This window comes from Manis javanica, chromosome 15, assembly GCF_040802235.1.
Source record: "Manis javanica isolate MJ-LG chromosome 15, MJ_LKY, whole genome shotgun sequence".
NCBI lineage: Eukaryota > Metazoa > Chordata > Mammalia > Pholidota > Manidae > Manis > Manis javanica.
In genome coordinates, this window is record NC_133170.1 from 40,432,692 (window position 1) to 40,450,589 (window position 17,898).

Genomic DNA, 17,898 nt, shown 5'->3' on the forward strand with positions numbered 1-17,898 from the left:
CAATGTACAATCATTAATCCATCTCAAGCCTAATTCTTGTCAGTCTCCAATCTTTTGAAGCATAACCAACAAGTTCTTACATGGTGAACAAATTCTTACATAGTGAATAAGTTCTTACATGGTGAACAGTACAAGGGCAGTCATCACAGAAACTTTCAGTTTTGATTACGCATTATGAACTATAAACAACCAGGTCAAATGTGAATATTCGTTTGATTTTTATACTTGATTTATATGTGGATCCCACATTTCTCCCTTTATTATTATTATTATTTTTATTTTTAATAAAATGCTGAAGTGGTAGGTAGATGCAAGATAAAGGTAGAAAACATAGTTTAGTGATGTAAGAGAGCAATTGTAGATGATCAGGTGTGTATGCCTGTAGACTATGTGTTAATCCAAGCTAGACAAGGGCATTAAAACATCCATGAATGCAGAAGATTTCTCTCAAAACAGGGGGGGGTGAGGTTCTAAGCTTCACCACTATTGATCCCCAATTTCTCACCTGATGGCCCCCCTGCGACTGTGCCTGTCTTAGGTTGTTCCTCCCTTGAGGAATCTTACCCGTCTCTGGATAACCAGTCATCTTCCGGGGCCATACAGGGAGATGTAAAGTTGGTAAGTGAGAGAGAAGCCATATTTTTGAAAAGGTTAGCTTTTTACTTCTTTGCAGATTTATGCCCTGTGGCTTCTATTATAAACACTTTTAGCATTTGTCTCGAGGTATCTTTACCACTTGGAGGAATTATGATACTCAGTACATTCAATATGAGGCATGAATTCTATTTAAGGGTTGTAATTAGGAAGGAAGAAGAAACGCTATAGAGGTAGCAGATGGAAGAAAACATGGGAGGATTGATTATTTCTTTGACATATCTTCTTGTAGAGTAACTTAAGCATGTACAGGTTTTAAACTACTAACTAAATTGCGCACACACATTAACATAATAGGAATACAGTTACATAACCAAAGCAGATCTATAATTACCAGTCATCTCCAGTGAAGCCAAGATAACCAATTAGGCACCCTAGGCATTTGTGAAAATTTGTCTATGATATGATGGATATTGTCCAACTGTACTTGAACAGTCTGAGAGAAATCAGACAAATTAAAACAACCCATTCCTGGGAACTGTTCACGTCCCATATGTTCTTTTAACCGTAGATAGTCTGTAGTCGTAAGATTTTGGAGCACTACAACTTGCACTTCTCCTAATTCTTGGTTGAGTTCCAACAGTATAGATCCAGTCAAATTTGTTGTTTTACTGTATGCACAGGCCAGCTTAGATATCTCCTTCTTTATTCCAATGGCAAGTCCAGGAAATGGTGGGATGGATGCAGCTACAACTGCAGCATCACCTGGATCTTTGTGGAGGTTTTTTGATGATCATCTTCTGGTATGAGTCCTCCAGAGAGTGCTGATGTTGGAAGTTCTTCTTCATATCGTATCTTAGTTCATTTTCTGGGTAGCCAAATTATGCTTTGATCTTCTGTATAAACACAAACAGACCCTTTGCCCACACTTTGATATGCCCTTTATACCATTGTGTAGAACTCATTGGAGGTCACCACACAGGAACTGCTTTTTTTTTTTTTAAGAGAAAGGTATATTATCAGAAAAGTGTACCTCCATAGCTGATCATCTGACAACCTTTAAGTGATCAAAATTAAGGATATTTAAAGCATGCATTAATCGTTTATTTACCATTAGTTTTATCCTATCAAGGAGTAATCCCCCTTTTCTTTCTTACTTTCTTTTTTTTAATCTTTAATCTACACTTACATGAAGAATATTATGATTACTAGGTGCTCCCCTATACCATGTCCACCCTATAAACCACTTTACAGTCACTGCCCATCAGCATAGCAAAATGTTGTAGAATCGCTACTTGTCTTCTCTGTGTTGTACAGCCCTCCTCTTTCTCCCTGCCCCCCTATGCATGCTAATCTTAATACCCCCTTTCTTCTTCCCCCCTTATCCCTCCCTACCCATCCATCCTCCCCAGTCCCTTTCCCTTTGGTACCTGTTAGTCCATTTTTGGGTTCTGTAATTCCGCTGCTGTTTTGTTCCTTCAGTTTTTCCTTTGTTCTTATACTCCACAGATGAGTGAAATCATTTGGTATTTCTCTTTCTCCGCTTGGCTTATTTCACTGAGCATAATACTCTCCAGCTCCATCCATGTTGCTGCAAATGGTAGGATTTTCCCTCTTCTTATGGCTGAGTAGTGTTCCATTGTGTATATGTACCACATCTTCTTTATCCATTCATCTACCGATGGACATTTAGGTTGCTTCCAATTCTTGGCTATTGTAAATAGTGCTGCGATAAACATAGGGGTGCATCTGTCTTTCTCAAACTTGATTGCTGCGTTCTTAGGGTAAATTCCTAGGAGTGGAATTCCTGGGTCAAATGGTAGGTCTGTTTTGAGCATTTTGATGAACCTCCATACTGCTTTCCACAATGGTTGAACTAATTTACATTCCCACCAGCAGTGTAGGAGGGTTCCCCTTTCTCCACAGCCTCACCAACATTTGTTGTTGTTTGTCTTTTGGATGGCAGCCATCCTTACTGGTGTGAGGTGATACCTCATTGTAGTTTTAATTCGCATTTCTCTGATAATTAGCGATGTGGAGCATCTTTTCATGTGTCTGTTGGCCATCTGTATTTCTTTTTTAGAGAACTGTCTGTTCAGTTCCTATGCCCATTTTTTAATTGGGTTATTTGTTTTTTGTTTGTTGAGGTGTGTGAGCTCTTTATACATTCTGGACGTCAAGCCTTTATTGGATCTGTCATTAACAGATATATTCCCCCATACTGTAGGGTTCCTTTTTGTTCTATTGATGGTGTCTTTTGCTGTACAGAAGCTTTTCAGCTTAATGTAGTCCCACTTGCTCATTTTTGCTGTTGTTTTCCTTGTCCGGGGAGATATGTTCAAGAAGAGGTCACTCATGTTTATATCTAAGAGGTTTTTGCCTATGTTTTTTTCCAAGAGTTTAATGGTTTCATGACTTACATTCAGGTCTTTGATCCATTTTGAGTTTACCTTTGTATATGGGGTTAGACAATGGTCCAGTTTCATTCTCCTACATGTAGCTGTCCAGTTTTGCCAACACCATCTGTTGAAGAGACTGTCATTTTGCCATTGCATGTCCTTGGCTCCTTTATCAAATATTAATTGACCATATTTGTTTGGGTTAATGTCTGGAGTCTCTAATCTGTTCCACTGGTCTGTGGCTCTGTTCTTGTGCCAGTACAAAATTGTCTTGATTACTATGGCTTTGTGGTAGAGCTTGAAGTTGGGGAGTGAGATCCCCCCTACTTTATTCTTCTTTTTCAGGATTGCTTGGGCTATTCAGGGTCTTTGCTGTTTCCATATGAATTTTTGAATTATTTGTTACAATTCTTTGAAAAATGTTGCTGATAATTTGAGAGGGATTGCATCAAATCTGTATATTGCTTTGGGCAGGATGGCCATTTTGACAATATTAATTCTTCCTAGCCATGAGCATGGGATGAGTTTCCATTTGTTAGTGTCCCCTTTAATTTCTCTTAAGAGTGACTTGTAATTTTCAGAGTATAAGTCTTTCACTTCTTTGGTTAGGTTTATTCCTAGGTATTTTATTCTTTTTGATGCAATTGTGAATGGAATTGTTTTCCTGATTTCTCTTTCTATTGGTTCATTGTTAGTGTATAGGAAAGCTACAGATTTCTGTGTGTTAATTTTGTATCCTGCAACTTTGCTGTATTCTGATATCAGTTCTAGTAGTTTTGGAGTGGAGTCTTTAGGGTTTTTTATGTACAGTATCATATCATCTGCAAATAGTGACAGTTTAACTTCTTCTTTACCAATCTGGATTCCTTGTATTTCTTTGTTTTGTCTGATTGCCGTGGCTAGGACCTCCAGTACTATGTTAAATAACAGTGGGGAGAGTGGGCATCCCTGTCTGGTTCCCGATCTCAGAGGAAATGCTTTCAGCTTCTCGCTGTTCAGTATAATGCTGGCTGTGGGTTTATCATATATGGCCTTTATTATGTTGAGGTATTGGCCGTCTATTCCCATTTTTCTGAGAGTTTTTATCATGAATGGATGTTGAATTTTGTCAAATGCTTTTTCAGCATCTATGGAGATGATCATGTGGTTTTTGTCTTTCTTTTTGTTGATGTGGTGGATGATGTTGATGGATTTTCGAATGTTGTACCATCCTTGCATCCCTGGGATGAATCCCACTTGGTCGTGGTGTATGATCCTTTTGATATACTGTTGAATTCTGTTTGCTAATATTTTACTGAGTATTTTTGCATCTACGTTCATCAGGGATATTGGTCTGTAATTTTCTTTTTTGGTGGGGTCTTTGCCTGGTTTTGGTATTAGGGTGATGTTGGCTTCATAGAATGAGTTTGGGAGTATTCCCTCTTCTTCTATTTTTTGGAACACTTTAAGGAGAATAGGTATTATGTGTTCTCTGTATGTCTGATAAAATTCCGAGGTAAATCCGTCCGGCCTGGGGGTTTTGTTCTTGGGTAGTTTTTTGATTACCGTTTCAATTTCTTTGCTCGTAATTGGTTTGTTTAACTTTTGTGTTTCTTCCTTGGTCAGTCTTGGGAGGTTGTATTTTTCTAGGAAGTTGTCCATTTCTTCTAGGTTTTCCAGCTTGTTGGCATATAGGTTTTCATAGTAGTCTTTAATAATTCTTTGTATTTCTGTGGAGTCTGTCGTGATTTTTCCATTCTCATTTCTGATTATGTTGATTTGTGTTGATTCTCTTTTTCTCTTAATAAGTTGGGCTAGAGGCTTATCTATTTTGTTTATTCTCTCAAAGAACCAGCTCTTGGTTTCGTTGATTTTTGCTATTGTTTTATTCTTCTCAATTTTGTTTATTTCTTCTCTGATCTTTATTATGTCCCTCCTTCTAATGACTTTAGGCCTCATTTGTTCTTCTTTTTCCAGTTTCAATAATTGTGATGTTAGACTATTCATTTGGGATTGTTCTTCCTTCTTCAAGTGTGCCTGGATTGCTATATACTTTCCTCTTAAGACTGCTTTCGCTGTGTCCCACAGAAGTTGGGGCTTAGTGTTGTTGTTGTCATTTGTTTCTATATATTCCTTGATCTCTATTTTGATTTGTTCATTGATCCATTGATTATTTAGTAGCATGTTGTTAAGCCTCCATGTGTTTGTGAGCCTTTTTGTTTTCTTTGTAGAATTTATTTCTAGTTTTATACCTTTGTGGTCTGAAAAATTGTTTGGTAGAATTTCAATATTTTGGAATTTACTGAGGCTCTTTTTGTGAGCTAGTATGTGGTCTATTCTGGAGAATGTTCCATGTGCACTTGAGAAGAATGTATATCCTGTTGCTTTTGGATGTAGAGTTCTATAGATGTCTATTAGGTCCATCTGTTCTAGTGTGTTGTTCAGTGCCTGTGTGTCCTTACTTATTTTCTGCCCAGTGGATCTATCCTTTGGGGTGAGTGGTGTGTTGAAGTCTCCTAGAATGAATGCATTGCAGTGTATTTCCCTCTTTAGTTCTGTTAGTATTTGCTTCACATATGCTGGTGCTCCTGTATTGGGTGCATATATATTTAGAATGGTTATATCCTCTTGTTGGACTGAGCCCTTTATCATTATGTAGTATCCTTCTTTATCTCTTGTTACTTTCTTTATTTTGAAGTCTATTTTGTCTGATATAAGTACTGCAACCCCTGCTTTCTTCTCACTGTTGTTTGCCTGAAATATGTTTTTCCATCCCTTGGCTTTTAATCTGTGCATGTCTTTGGCTTTAAGGTGAGTTTCTTGTAAGCAGCATATAGATGGGTCTTGCTTTTTTATCCATTCTATTACTCTGTGTCTTTTGATTGGTGCATTAAGTCCATTTACATTTAGGGTGACTATTGAGAGATATGTACTTATTGCCATTACAAGCTTTAGATTCGTGGTTACCAAAGGTTCAAGGTTAGCTTCTTTAGTATCTTACTGCCTAACTTAGCTCGCTTATTGAGCTGTTATATTCACTGTCTGGAGATTCTTTTCTTCTCTCCCTTCTTATTCCTCCTCCTCCATTCTTCATATGTTGTGTGTTTTGTTCTGTGCTCCTTTTAGGAGTGCTCCCATCTAGAGCAGTCCCTATAGGATGCCCTGTAGAGGTGGTTTGTGGGAAGCAAATTCCCTCAGCTTTTGCTTGTCTGGGAATTGTTTATTCCCACCATCATATTTAAATGATAGTCGTGCTGGATACAGTATCCTTGGTTCAATGCCCTTCTGTTTCATTGCATTATGTATATCATGCCATTCTCTTCTGTCCTGTAGGGTTTTTGTTGAGAAGTCTTATGTTAGCCTGATGGGTTTTCCTTTATAGGTGACCTTTTTCTCTCTAACTGCCTTTAAAACTCTTTCCTTGTCCTTGATCCTTGCCATTTTAATTACTATGTGTCTTGGTGTTGTCCTCCTTGGATCCTTTCTGTTGGGGGTTCTGTGTAATTCCATGGTCTGTTCGATTATTTCCTCCCCCAGTGTGGGGAAGTTTTCAGCAATTATTTCTTCAAAGAGACTTTCTATCCCTTATCCTCTTTCTTCTTCTTCTGGTACCCCTGTAATACGAATATTATTCCTTTTGGTTTGGTCACATAGTTCTCTTAGTGTTGTTTCATTCCTGGAGATCCTTTTATCTCTCTCTATGTCAGCTTCTATACGTTCCTGCTCTCTGGCTTCTATTCCTTCAATGGCCTCTTGCATCTTATCCATTCTGCTTATAAATCCTTCCAGGGTTTGTTTCACTTCTGTGATCTCCTTCCTGACATCTGTGATCTCCCTCCAGACTTCATCCCATTGCTCTTGCATTTTTCTCTGCATCTCATCCCATTGCTCTTGCATTTTTCTCTGCATCTCTGTCAGCATGTTCAGGATTTTTATTTTGAATTCTTTTGCAGGAGGACTGGTTAGGTCTGTCTCCTTCTCAGGTGTTGTCTCTGTGATCTTTGTCTGCCTGTAGTTTTGCCTTTTCATGGTGATAGAAATAGTTTGCAGAGCTGGTACGAGTGACCGCTGGAAGAGCTTTCCTTCTTGTTGGTTTGTGGCCTTCCTCTCCTGGGAGAATAGCGACCTCTAGTGGCTTATGCTTGTCAGCTGTGCACAGACAGGGCTTCTGCTACCTGCCCGGTTGCTATGGAGTTTATATCCGCTGTTGCTGTGGGCGTGGCCTGGCTGGGGCTGCTCCTCCAAAGTGGTGGAGCCCCATTGGAGGGGGCGCGGCCGGGAGGCTATTTTTCTCCGTAAGGGGCCTCTGTGCTCCCTGTTTCCCAGGTGGTTAGAGTGCCCAGAGATCCCCAGATTCCCTGCCTCTGGTCTAAGTGTCCTGTCCTGCCCCTTTAAGACTTCTAAGAAGCACTCTCCAAACCAAAACAACAACAGCAACAATGAGAGAGGGAACTGAAAAAAAAAAAAAAAAAAAAAGGAAAAAACACGCAATTTTTTTTTTTTCCTTTTCCTCAGGCACCCACTCACTGGTCCTGCTGCCCTGCCTCCCTAGCACCGGGGTCCCTGTCCCTTCAAGACTTCCAAAAAACACCCGCCCACCGGTCTCTCAGGGAAAAACCCGTGATATTCTTTGTCTTCAGGCGCCGGTCCCAGGCACCCTCTCACCGGTCCTGCTGCTCTGCCTCTCTAGCACTGGGGTCCCTGTCCCTTTAAGGCTTCCAAAAAGCACTTGCCAAAAAAAAAAAAAAAAAAACTGCTCCGGTTTCTTTCCACCCGCCGGGAGCCAGGGGGAGGGGCGCTCTGGTCCTGCCGGGCCGGGGCTTGTATCTTACCCCTTTCGCAAGGTGGTGGGTTCTTGCATGTGTGGATGTGGTCTGGATGTTGTCCTGTGTCCTCTGGTCTCTATTTTAGGAAGAGTTTTGTTTGTTATATTTTCATAGCTCTATGTGTTTTTGGGAGGAGATTTCCACTGCTTTACTCAAGCCGCCATCTTGGCTCCGCCCCTGATTAATCTAATTTTGTCATGTTATTTCCTTTTTTATCTATTTTTGGATTTAGTTTGCTAATATTTTGGTTAGGATTTTTGTGTCTGTATTCATGACTGAAACTGACTTTCAACTTTGTTTCTCATATTATCTTTGTCAGTTTTTACTATAAAGGTTAGACTAGCCTCATCAACTTTGTTGAAGAATGTTCCCTCTTTCTCTAAATCCTGGGATATTTTGCATAGGATTAAAATTGTTGTTACTAAATGTTTTTAAGAAATCACTGATAAAACCACATAGGCCTGGCATGTTTTATGGGATTTTAAACTTTTGATTCAGTTTATTTCATAGTTCTAGAATTACTCAAGTTTTCTGTTTTCTCTTGAGTCAATTTTGTTGATTTCTATTTTTTAACAATTTGTGCATTTCACTTAAGTTTTCAAATGCATTGCTACTCTTTTTTATAACATCCTTTTATTTTAATACTGAAAGTATTGGAATTATGTCTTCATTTTGACCCCTTACATCTATCTTCTCTTTCTTCTTTCTCAATGTAATTTTGATCTTGTTGATTCTTTTTATTATAGTTTTGATTATTATCTTGGCCAATGCATAGAGTTGTAATAAGTACTACCACAGTCAAGATATAGAGTGTTTTTATCACTGAATAAAATGCCTTCATGCTGAGAGATTGTGGTCAAGTCTTCCTCCATCTCCAACCCCTGGTTTTACAAGCAATATAGTTTTACCTGTCCTGGAATGACATTTCATTGAAGTCACACAGCATGCAGGCTTTGAGTCTGTCTTCTTTCACGTAACATATTTTACCCTTAATTTTTCTCCATCTTAACTCTTCTTGACTTCTGAAGCAGCACCAGTGTTTAGAAACAGAGTTATTGTGGAGGAAATGAAAGAACTATTAGTAGCTTGCTGCTTTACACTCCCAGGGACATTTCCCGTACTATTTATGTATATTTTTACTTAATTTCTTGATGTACTCTTTAACCAATTTCGTCAATTTCTAAATTTGAATTTCTAAATCAAAAGAACAGTCTGTATTCTTGGTGACAGTATAAACAGTATCCAAGGATTATAAGAAACTGTCAGTGTCTTCAATGTTTCTGGGGACATTTTATATGCATATGCATATGTTCTTCTCTTTCCACATAGTATCATAATATACAAACTCCTCTGCACTTGTTTATCTACTGGCAGAATATAAATATCTTATTTATCTGCTGGCTGTTACCAATCTCTGTTTTCTACTTCTTCCTTCATAGTAATGCCTCAGAGTGTTGGCTGAGTATTTGGCTGCCCAGAATAAAGGCTACCTCTCATATCTCCATGGCAAGAACACTTGGCCTTATGACTAAATTCTGGCCAATGAGACGTAAGCACAAGTGCATGTGGTATTTCTGATATTGTCCCTTGAATGACAGCTGGCAGCCACTCTTTCCCCTTTATTTTTCTTTTGTTCTAATGCCTACTATGCAGATGTCGTGCCTGGAGCTCTGGCCTCTATCTCACACCATGAACACAAGGCCACATCGTAGGGTCACAGGACACTGACCTGGGAGCCCTACGTCCCTGAGGAGTTCCTGGAGCAGAGCTGCTACTCTGGTTTAATGCCTACCTCCACCCTTTTACACGAGAGAGAAACACCCATCATCAAATAGAATTACAGGATCCAAATTTTTAAGTGTTGATAGTGATTTTTCTCATTCTGTAATTTTTCTCATAAAACTGCACTATAGTGTTTGAAGGTGCCAGTTTCTGTATATCTTAAGATGTTTTCAAATTTTTAAGATCTTCAAGTTTTTTCAAATTTTTAAGAAGATGAAAAATAGCCATAGAGACAGCTGGTTTAATGTGCTAAAGTATTTAAAGGGCAGACTACCATCACTGGGACTGGCAGGCACTCCCAGCCTGGGCAAGGGGCTTGTTGGCTGTTAGGTGGAGATCCATAGCTTGACTTTTGTGGGAAAATACCCTGGAGACCAACTGCTAGCACCCCTCACTTCTGGGTGGTCCCTGAAAGTTGCATGACCTGGCTAAATTATATCTTCTTTATCTGTATAAGGAGAGAACATTCAAATCTCACAGAGATGTTGTACATATTAAACAAGCTTTACTGTATAATGCACCTTACACCATCCCTGGCACAGAGGTGCTCAAAAATAGTCCTTTTCTCCTCTCTACTGTCTGCTCACCTAAGATTCTGTGGCATGCTGCTTCCTCTCCCACTGGGGTGTGCTCATAGCCTTAAGTCATTGCTTGCTGAAGCATTTGGCTCTTTGACTCTACTTCTGAACATGGGATCAGAATTTTGTAAATCTGCAGCATTTATTATTAAGCAAGAATTCAGCAACTCTGATAAACCCAATATTGGGGACTAGATTTTGGCAATGACAGTGATAGAACAGATTTCATCAGCAGGTGCTTGAAGCCCTGTGTTTGGCTTTTTCCTTATTCCTGGTTTCAAAGGAGGAAAAGATCTTTGCCTATTTACTTTGCCTGAGTGGTCTACTGAGGTCAGCAGAATCCTATTAATTATTGAATTGGACAAATTGTGGCTTTCTGTAAAGTTTCCTGCTCTTCTGAAACTTTGTGCTTTAGAGTATTAGTTTGGGTAGTTTCTGAGTTGGAATGGAGGCATTATACCAGCTTAGGCTTTGTGGTAGCTTTTAAGTGTGCTTAGACTCAATATAGGATTATTTTATTGTCTCTATGAATTGCTCATTCCTTAATGTCAGCTTTTCTTTAACTGTCTTCTTTCACCATCTGCATCTTACTAGTGCCCACTTCCTTTATTCCCACATTGTAAATCCTTTTAGGATAGGCATCATATTATTTGTGAAGCTGCCCTCACAACTGAGACAAGTACTTTGTATGTAGCAGGTACTGAATGGTTAAGTGAATGAATAAGCAAAAGTTTTGCTCTAGTTTTGTTTCTTATATTAAATATTCAGGTATGTCATAAAAGGTATAGAAATGTGTGGGCTTAAGAAAACCCCATCTGGAGAGACCTTCCTTTAAAGTCTATTTTTACAAAATAAGTCCCATGTCAATTTAGAATAGGCTTAGCAGAGACTGACTGGAAGTCTAAAATAAGAGTGGCTTGAATAATTGTGTGATTCAGTGCCGTTTTTCTCACATAGTAGAAGCCCAGAGGCATCCATCCCAGTGAGTGTGGCCCCTCATGGTGACAGGCAATCAGGCTTCTTTTATCTTGTGGCATTGCTGTCCTCAGAATGTGACCTCCACCTTCATGGTCCAAGGTGGCTACTCAAACTCCGGCCATCATAACAACATTCACACCTGAGAGGGGAAAAAAGAATACACCCTTTCCTTTAGGACATTTCCTGGAAGTTGCTTCTACCATTTCTATTTACACCTCATTGGCCAGAACTCAGTCTCATGGGTTTCTGGGACATGTAGTCTTTATTTTGGGCAGCTGTGTGCCTGGCTAGATACTGGGGTTCTATTGCTAAAGGAAGATGGCTTGAACAGACATCAGGGCACAAGTAGGTGTGTTAGCCACCATTTCCCATCACTGTTTGGATACAGTATTAACTCCTTGTATGACCAACAGCCATGACTGATCTAGTCATTGCTTGGTCTGTGGCCTCATCCTGGTTACTTACACTGTTTTAGCTCTGTTTTCTTTCATTCTCTCTGAAGGATGGGGCTCCACCCCACTGCAGCACCTCTGCACATGTTCTTATTCCCAGGATTTAGGAATCCAAGATTAGGCTTCCTGTCCCTGCGATACTTCTCATACCATCTTGCACAGTATTTCATCTTTGTAGCGCCTACTACAGTGGCAATTATAAGTTATTTATGTACTTATTTGCTTTATATCTATCTCTCCCACTAATCTAAAAGTCATATGAGCACAGAGACTTCATTTTGTTCATGTCTACATTTCCAACACCTAACAGCATTTGACACAAATCAGGCACTTACTAAGTCTTTGCTAAGTAAATGAATGAATTTTCAAATGGATTCTCATTTTATAGATGACGTTAACAGTTTAGCCAGGGTACTCAAGGAATCTGGATTCCAGTTTATTAATCAGTTGCTTAAAATGAAGGTTTCAACTAGTGTTGAAAATAATTATGAAATGTGAAATATCAAAAATTCAATTGAGTAAAAATTTGAGTAAGATCTAATTGGCTGTCTTGAATGATTCATGAATTGAGCAGCATTCTGATCGGCAATTAGAAAGAAGCTCTGAGGAGCTGTACAAAATGGAAGCTGCAGAGAGCGGGTGTGAGGAAGTCATAAATAAAAAGGAGGGTTATTTAGGGCAAGGTCACCTTCCTTGGGAGGACAAAAAAGGTCTTGTTAGGTGGATTATCTCATCAGTGCTGACCAGGATATTCCAGACTGACTGGTTAAGGTTACATTCCTGCGGAAGGTTCTCTAGCCTTCAGCCCCACTTTGGGTAATGTGGGCCTAGCACACGCAGGTGACTCCATTTTGGGGCCTGTGATTTTCTTTTTAACAATGTTCTTATTTTGTGCCTTAGTAAGGACAGTGCATCAAACAGTATTTATTCTTCCTTTGGTGATCAGGGTCTCATCATGCCTGAGGGTCAGCATTACAACCATCGGCCACACTGACAGAAACCACAGGTGCAGAATGAAAAAGAATTACATGGAGCCTGCCCAACTGTGGGCATCATTTGGGACATTGCTTTAAACAAATGTACTCAATATTAGTCTATTTTCTTCTCAACCACTTCGTTCTGCCGAAGTAGTGTGCCAAAAAATTCTAATGATTGTATTTCCCAGTTGACAGAGGATTTATTTTATGCAGGAATTTTCACCCTTGTTTTGAAAGAAAAATAACTTTTAAAAAAGTGTCAGTCACACAATGGGGCCATGAGTGACAGTTGTGTCTGAGTTCAACACCTCTTTTTGTAAAACAGCAGAGGAAAAAGGTATTCATTATTTCTTGTCACCCTGATCTTTAAATATCAGCTGCTAGAACCAACATGAAGGACGGAGGCCTGGAAGGAAGAAGTTGATCTTTGGAATACCCTCAGTTCCACCGATGGCCCAGAAGCTTACAGCGTGTTGTGGGTGAGAGGTTTGAGTTGTTTCGAAAGCTGCGAGTCTCAGTTTCCCTGGGATATGAGACTCTGATGGACTCTGAGGAAACAGGGTCTTTACACTTGTCACAGGTTCTGCAAGCTACAGAATTATTTTGACATTTGCCTAAAATTGTAATTTAGTAAGTCATGTCTCTAACTTCAAAGTTTCATATTTTAATCTTTTCCTTTAGTTCCTTGTAACTAAAAATGGACATTTTCTTTCCAAGAATTTAAAATAACATTTGCCTATGAAGTACCTCTGCGTGCGGCCAAAGGCTCCGTCTCATCCCCCAGCACAGCAGTGCCTCCTTGGTGCTGATGCCTCTTGCCTTTGGGATGTAGGAGAATGAACAAACTGAGGCACTAAAAGTAGATGGAAGAGTGTGGAAGCAAGATGCATGATGGTGACAAACTTTTAATTTGAACAGAAGCCAATTCTATTCCCAAACTCTTCCTAAAATAATTTATCTTCTAGAGAAATTTAGTCATCAAAATCTAAACACTAACCAGGAGTGAAGGCTAAAATTTTACCCTTTTAAAAATGCTACTTCACAGTGTATATCAGCAATTAACGCTTCAGATGGGATTGGTATAGTTTAAAATATGCACCTATTTCTTCTAGTTAAGATAATGACGGTGGACCTAATCTTAGCTCTGAGGGAGGTTTGGATTGATGGGGACAGCTAGGCTTTCATGCAAGATAACTGTCAGTCAATGAATGCTCTGGCTACTTAATATGCAGTGTGATAGGATCAAGTAGGAATGCAGTCAACCCTTGGGGCCCTCAGCCGGGGACAGTCTCCCAGGAAAATGACAGGATACAGGTAGTGTCAGGGTTACAGTGTCTCTGCCCTGTGGGGAAATCTATTTTCAGCTTGGATGCCAATGAGAAAGTGATGCTTTCTGTCGCATAGATGTCAAGCAGTCCCTCCCTTTGCCCCGGGTAAGTGGCAGATACCACCCAAATGTAGGCGGAGTGCTCAGAATAGAAGAGTCTTGCACTGAGCTGCCTTTACTGTAAGAGAAGGTAAAATAGGATTTTTGGTGGGCAAAGTTTATCAAGAGAATCAAAACCTCCTAAACAATGCTGTGACAAGGGCTCGATTCCACTTCACACATAGAACTAAGGAAATGATCAGGGCCAGTACTGAGAGGACGGAGAGGAGCATAGCACGGAGCACTATGAATTTACCTTAGAACATAAAGAAGGGGGTTTTGATGAGTGTCACTCATAATGTGGGTGGGTACGGATCTGCAATGCAAGAGACACAGGAAATCTTATAGAAAAGATGACAGGAATTTGACATTGCTCCAACACCCAAGTGTGGTCCTGGATTCTTATAATTCATCTTGAACCTGAGCTGTCTTTCTGTTTGGGTTGGAGGCAACAAGAAAACATAAGAGACATGCACCTATGCTGACTTGAATCACATAGGAAGCCGTGAGGCTCTTGGCTGAATGAGTGGGTATTTAGGAGTGAAACTAGGGACAGGTGTGAGTCCGGAGGGAGCAGAGGAGCGGCAGCGTGGAAGAGACAGTTGATGTCCCCTTGAACAGGGTGCTGACTGGTCTGAGTGTTGTCAAATCCACATGTTAAGTCACTTGTGGTATGACTATGTAAAGTTAGCTTGCCAATTTTAACTGAAAGGTATGTAACATCTAGAATCCCATTGTTCACCTTAGGTAATTTAAATTTATTACATAAACAGTTAAATGGCTAGAACTGACTGCAGATGAATTGTGATGGGGCAAAATTTTTATAATATAATAGTGATTCTCAATACTAAGCACCTGCACACATACTTCCAGTGAAGCAGACATACAATTTTTGTAATTCTTTTCTTTTATCCCTTGATGTATTTGCCAGACAGTTATATGAACACCTTGGCCACACTGGAATATTTCAGACAAAATGCTGTTGCTTGGAATGGCCACAGCTGGGTACACTGAACCATTCTGGAATACTTCTTTAACCAGTGAGACTGAGTTCTAGTGGGGTTTCTACAAATAAATCTCCGTGTCCTATGCACTTGAAAGGCTTATATTTCTCCCTCAATAAATTATGGTTGATAAAAGCAATACCTACATTATTAAAATTTATGGCTTTGTTCCTGGATTCTTATAACTTATCTTGTGCTAAAGCTGTGTGTGTTTTGGTTGAAGGCAACAAGAAAAGCATGAAGATATATACCTAGATCACTCACGCCAGGCAGAAAGCTATACCCTGTTGAGGGAGGCTCTTGACCACATTTAGGAGTTGAACTAGGGTCTGGCATCATGGGGCCCAAGGGAGCAGAGGCTGGGTGGAAGAAAACACATAGACTTAAAGTCAGAGATATGGACTTGAGTCTGGCCTCTGCCTCCTAATCAGCTGCATAATCTTGGGCAAGTCACTTAATCTTTCTATGCTTTAGTTTTCTCATCTATAAAATGGGAAAAATGACATACTTTTCTGGGTTCTTGTGCAGTTTAAATGAGAGACTGTGTGGGATGACGTTGTAACCATAGGTGATGCATGAGTTAGGAATTGGGGATAATAGAAAAAACAATGGTGAATATGGGGCAGACATTGCTATGAAGGGCCAGATAGTAAGTATTTTGGCTCTGAGGGGCATATACCATCTCTGTGGCAACTACTCAACTCTGCCATTATAGCATGAAAGAAGCTGTGTATAAAATGTAAACCAATGTCCTAACAAAAGTTTATGAAACTGGGCAGTGGTCTGGATTTGGCTGAAGGGACAGAGTTCATCAACCTCTGAACGAGAAACCTAGAGACTTAATTCTAACCAGGTGACCTCTATTTCTAGTTCCTGAGCCTCAGTTTCTTTGTCACCATCCAGTCCTCCCACGTCTCTTCAACTCTGTGACATGGAGAAGAGCGAGGCAGAAGACAAGGAACCTTGGAGAGTGAAGAGTTTTAATGAACAGCATTTTGATTAAAAACAGAAATCAGGAATGCATAAGATAAGATGAAAAATCAACTGAAGTGTAAGTGCAGTATGAGGTGGGTAGGAAGAAGATAGCATAAAATTTAAAAACTGACAACAAAGAATGATGTGACTTCTTTTGTACCCAGGAGATCAGAATTAAGATGACAAAGGATTGATCTCAGCCTCCCTGCCATCAGAAAGTCCCTTTAGTCCAAGGCCAGATGGTGGTCTCAAACTCAGGGGCCTGACCTTCAATGTTCCTCAGCCACATGGGCAGAAGTTAGGGCCTAAGCGGATGGGAACCAGTAGCAGATACTGTAAGTGGTTTGTAACCCACCACTTCTTTGCTTGCATGTGGAGCATGTCAGAATGCTCGGAGTTACCTCCTCAGAAGCTGCCCTCAACCAGTGAGAGATGGGAGTTGGTGGATAAATACCCCTAATCCCTCTCTTCTTGGGTGAATCAACTCTGAGATGTTTTCTACACGATTTCCCAGAGATTCACACAGGGTGGAGTCCCATGTTTCCACAGTAGTAAACTCTTTAACACCTTTTATTGGCTTCCTTCCCTTGCCTGGCTCACCTCTCCCTCCCTTAGCAGTGCTTCCTGGGATTGATCACCTCTCCAATAAGCTACTAGCACCCAGCTCTCTGTCTGTGGGTCTGCATCTCAGGAAGCTCAAAAGACAGCTGCATAGATAGATATGCAGGCATCAGGAGAAAGTCAAAGGCTTATACAGAGTTGCCTTAGTACTCAGAACCCCAAGAAAATTCCTTTGGGTCTGACCTTGAAGCACATGGTCCTACAGAAGAAAATGAGAACTTGTTCATGAGTCAAGGGAAGCTTTAGGCATGCAATAGTGCTGAGCTTCTCTGTACAAGAAAGCTAGCCCTCTGTGGCCACCTAGATTAGAAAAATACAGTCCTAGCTGGCAAAGGGCTTTCAGTCTGTCTCTTTCAGGATAGCAAAAAGCTGAAAAGCTCAGCCACTAGACCTCTTTTGCAATTCTAATAATAAGAAATCTTCCATGGAGTCTTCACAGTTGTTCATGGCTCAAGCTATAGCCCCATAGAATGTCCTCCAGTTTCTGCAACTGTCCTGGCTTTACCTTGTTTCTAGACTTTTGCATATTCTTTTTTCTGCCTGGAATACTCATCCCCATTCATTTTGCCTGGCTACCACTTACCACTCCACATCATTTCCTATGGGAGACCTTCTCTGATCTTCTCCAGATCCAGGTGAGTGTCAGCTTTTATCATGTTCCTGCAATGGCCTGTTCTTTATCACTGCACATGTCAACTCATATGCTATTCATTATTTGATTACGAGAGATCAGGGTCACAAGATATTTACCTCTTTACCTCCAGTGCCTAGCACAGGGACTGGGGTGCTCAATAAATATTTTTGTGAATAAATGAACAATATGGTTAATAGGTGGAAGACACTAACATCCTAGGACTCCTCAGTGGCTTATAGAGCAATTCTAGGGAGGATTCAGAGGTATATACAGACCACTATTAAAAATCCAGATTTCTTTGGACCCCTCACCTGCCCACCTTCAAATGCTTTGAACCAAAGTTTCTAAGTACCAGAATAGCAAGTCAGCACTTGAGTGGTAGGCTTGCTAGCCTTCAAATATCTAACAGGAATTATTATTATCCATCTATCTATCCATCCATCCACCTGTTCAGCCAGTCAGCCAGCCCATCAGGCATGCATCCAGCCATCCCTCTATCTGCCTATTCATCAAACAATTATTGAATTCCTGTTCTCTTTCAGGTATTATGTTAATCACTGGGGACATGAAGATATCTTATCCCTGCACTTTAGAAGTTAAAAGTCAGTCCAATTGAACAAATAATTAAAAGCTACTGCAATAAATGAATCAATAGAGATACTATTTGGAGAAC